This window comes from Scleropages formosus, chromosome 5 (assembly GCF_900964775.1).
Source record: "Scleropages formosus chromosome 5, fSclFor1.1, whole genome shotgun sequence".
Lineage (NCBI taxonomy): Eukaryota > Metazoa > Chordata > Actinopteri > Osteoglossiformes > Osteoglossidae > Scleropages > Scleropages formosus.
In genome coordinates, this window is record NC_041810.1 from 16,507,115 (window position 1) to 16,511,837 (window position 4,723).

Here is a 4,723-nt window from a genome sequence, read left to right on the forward strand (position 1 = left end):
TGACCTTCTGATTCTCACTGTATATGTCTAACGGTGTGTGACACTTGGAGCCTCTGATGCTTTTTTGATGGTCACCACGTGGCTTCAAGTGACTCGAGTGGGGTGGGGTAACTACGTATCAGCAGGTGTGCATTGACCAAGCAGCTGTGTGAACTTGTGTTGAAGCGGATGAATGTGGGGACCGTAGAGGTCCAGGCAACTTTGTCGGAGACCTTGCAATGCACCGGACTTGGCATCGCAGTCATCACCATCATATTATATCTGTGGCACTGCACATGCCTAATCAAATTAAAACTATTTTCTGAGTGATTTAAATCGATTCAAGTTCCACGTCAGTCTCAGGGGTCCTTCACAGGACATTCAGCTAATGCTAAATACTAATCCTCACCAGTCAAATGCCTCAGAGTAACTTCAACAACTGATATGAGGATGGCACACTTATTGTAAGGGAATTTTCTACACTTATTCAGTTCTTTTAATCAGGCCCATTCATGAAGCCAGCATGCAGTCACAGAATAAGACAAAAGTCTATTTCAAAAATGAGAAAGGCGGTAGCTAAGTAAGCTATTGGGTGGCCTATTTTTAACATGCCAAATTGAACCCTGCCACAGAGGAGCCTTAAAAGCAGAGGTGTAAGACTGTAGACAGGGAGGTATTATGCTGGGTGTGCAGTTGATTTACACCAAGTTTAATTGCAGCTGAGAGCAGCTTACGTCCTCATGAATGTGTTTCATGTCACCCCAGTTTGGGTGGAAGGAAGCTGTGGGGATGAGCCAGGAGGGGTGTACTGTATCTAAGGTGGGTGTGTATGGAGGGATGCAGGGGAAGACTGGCAGTGGCAGATCACCAATCTCAGAGTTGGCTACCAACCCTTCCATATCTCCTCATAGTACTCCTTTGGGTTCCATGCCCTTTCTTCTTCTTTATGGCCTCACAGTACTAATTTCCTCCATGGGGGCTAAACAAATCCTGTTATGGTTTCACTGGAGATCCTCTTTGAAACACATATTAAGGATCCCCTTAAGAATTAGTGATATGTAAGAGGTAGCAAATCCATAACACACACCCACACTCATAGAGCTTTTTCATGAGGAAAAAAAAAAAAAAACAACATCCTAATATATGAGTTCTATATAAGTATATATGGAATATTGCAGAAATCAGAGGACCGAGTCAGAGAGAACAGTTTCAAAAATCAACCCAGGCTCCCACTGACCACACAGGTTTGTAGAGGTGTTCAGTTATTATCATCTGTTATTCTAAGTCAGGACTGCTTCTCGTGTGGGTAGTGAGCATCCGGTGAGTTGAACAGGTCAGCGTTGGACCACCTTGTCATGTTAACACATTGACGTATTATAAAAGGACAATGCAGGTTGCATGACCACTGGATATTTTCTTGCCTTTTTGACAAGGTTCCTCATCTGACCACGGTTTTTCACATTGCACTGCACAAGCAATTTCCTGAAAAATTATTTATGTCCCATAGGAAGGTCAAGCCTTTATTGCCTTGGCTGGTTAATGAAATGTAAATAATGCTGAGTCCAGGGGAATGAGTGAAATGTGCAATCCCATCTGAAATATCGAGATGTTGCTTCGATATTAGGAGCAGTGAGAAAATCGGAACATAAGGTGCAACATGTGGAGATATGATTGAGCCCACAGAGCCGTCGGCAGACAAAGCTGCTCCTCTGGGGAGTATCAATCTTTGTATTTTCCTGTTTCTGAATGATAAACGAACAGCATAAACTGCTTTTTGTTCCCTAAATATTGCATTCCGATGAACATGGAAAATTATTTCCTACCTTTGCTCTCTGCACTGGTTGTGCTAAAGGCAATAAACATATATCACATTTATTTGTTATTGTTTATAAAATAAATGGAGCAGATCTCCAAGCAGTCGGTTTGGTACAGTGGAGAAGGACATAAACTTGCAATCTGAAAATTTTGGTTTGGAGCTGCAGAGGGTAAAATGTAGCCTACTGGTTAGAGTTTCCACTTTCAATGTAACAAACCTAGGCTCAGATCCTACTTTGAATATATTACCCTTGTTCAAGGTACTTACCCTGACTAGATGCAGTCAAAAAATCATCCAAATGGGTAAATTGTAATTGCCTTAGTATACAAACCAAACATTATACATCACTCTTGAGGAGAGTAACAACTAAATAAATTAATAATAAGAATGTGCCCTTCAGTACTATGCTTGAAGAGCGTGAGTGGCAAATCCATCAGCATTAGTTGACGAAATCCAATAGAAATGTTAATTGAACAGAAGACAGGATGCTGAGGATGATTTCATTCAAACTTGACTGAGGAGGTGTTAAACATGTCTGTGTCTGATGAATCTTATTCTTTTTCTCAGGAAATGCGTCGCAGTAAAAGCGCAGTACCGAAGCTCATGGGGCTTGACGACTTTGCTTAAAGGTATAACACCAGGCAGCAACGAATGGTACAGATGAAGTGAACTCCTGCTTGTGCTCTAGGTCATCCGTCACCTGTTCTGTTTACTTGAGTTGAGCCTTTGGAGAGTCGGTCCATTCGTTTTATTTAGGGCTGCACAGGCTGTTGTTGGGTGCTTTGTTTCTTCAGCCTCATTGTTCCTGCATATCTGCCACCACATTACATCCATATGGGTTCTGATTATGATTATGATCAGAAATGGCGTTGTGCAGGTGCAATAAAAAGAATGTATACAGAACACGACAGAAATATTCTGAGGTTTTGTTGCTGTTCTTCTAAGTCAAGCAAATGTAGGCATTTTGTTATGGATTTGAATAGCTATGGGTTCTCCAGTCTCCATACTAATGCTGGCCCAAATATGAACTTCCATTTGTGTTGGTTTGTTAGCTCTAACAGTCTGTGACATCCTCATAGATTTAATTGGAATATACTTCAGTAACCATCACTGACCATCCACAAGTTACAGGGATTCCCTTCATCTGTTATAGCACAATAGCACATCTATCCATAATATACCATAAAATAAAAAAAACAATGAAACATATGAACACATACTTCTGACACTCAGAGGAGTTTTATACAGCATTATACGCTACATAATTTATGGTCTAGACTAGATTGCAGAGGGCCTAGTGGTATCAGAACTATTCAAAAAACAACTTGATCGCCTGGATTCATACTTGTTTTCTAACCTTTGTTGGCCTTGCTAAATAAAGACCAGCAAAATTCATATTAGAAAACAGGCCAGTCATGGTTACTATAAGGACTTAATAAAACCCACATTACAATAAGTGTCATTGTTTCTTTTAGCTAAAAAGCATGTAATGTTGAATTCAGTCTCTATCACAATTGTGATTTATAACATACATACATACACACACACACACACACACTTTCTGAACCGCTTGTCCCATACGGGGTCGTGGGGAACTGGAGCCTAACCCGGCAACACAGAGCATAGGGCCAGAGGGGGAGGGGGGACACACCCAGGACGGGACCCCAGTCCGTCACAAGGCACCCAAGTGGGACTCGAACCCCAGACCCACCGGAGAGCAGGACCCAGTCCAACCCACTGCACCACCGCGCCCCCATTATAACATACATTGTTTTGGATATTCAATGATATCAATTTATATCATAATACATATATGTTTTGGCAACTGAGTTATGGTAATATATTTGAAATTGTTACCATTCTGCTATATATGTATATGAGTACCAGTGGTTAATACAGATCATGTGGTTTGTATTAACCATTGGTACTGTAGCGTCCGGACGGGAGTCCGACACGGACGCGCGTTGCTATTACGTCCAAACACAGACGAAATATATAATGACTTCACGTGCAGTGTGAGGTTAGACGTGTACGGTGAGTATTGTAAGACACTCGGTGGGAGTGAAACAAGAAACACGAGACCAGGAAACACACACGGTGTTGGAACTACGGTGAACAGTGAAACGCTAATCTGTGAGTCTGACCGCAACCCTGGGACGTGACGAAATACCGGACAGGAACGATGGACCAGGACTGAAGAACAAGAGGCAGGAACTGACGGGACGGGCACTCGGGACTGGAACATGCACACCTAGGAAACAAACTGAGGGAACAAGAGACTACCAATCGCCAACGAAGCACAAGAGAACTGCTGATTAAGAATCCGCGACTAGTTCTGCTCCGCTGGCTCCTTTTATACCTCCATGTCCTACGAGACTGTGAGGTGATAGGTAAGCGTTAGCTAGCGGCACTGAGTGGCGCCGCCTCTGACCAGGAGGGGCAGTGACCCCGTGGGATGTGACAGTACCCCCCCCTCCAGGGGCGGCTCCAGCCGCAGAACGCCGGCGGGTAGGCGGTCGCCCCCGCCGTCGCGGAGCAGGCCGATCTGGATGACACTCATGGAAGTCCTCAATAAGAGCTGGGTCCAAGATGTCCCGTGCTGGTACCCAAGACTGCTCCTCCGGCCCATAGCCCTCCCAGTCGACCAGATAGTACAGCGTACCCCGTCTCCGTTTGGAGTCCAGGAGGGCCCTGACGGAGTAGGCAGGAGAACCATCCACATCCAACGGTGGAGGTGGAGAGACTGCTGGGCTCTGCAGGGCGGAAACACAATGGGGCTTGAGGCGCGAAACATGAAACGTGGGACAGATACGATAATGCGAGGGCAACTGAAGACGGTAAGAAACCGGGTTGATCCTCTTCAGGATCTTGAAGGGGCCGATGAAACGGGGGGCAAGCTTCCTTGAGGGCAAATGCAGTTTGAGATCC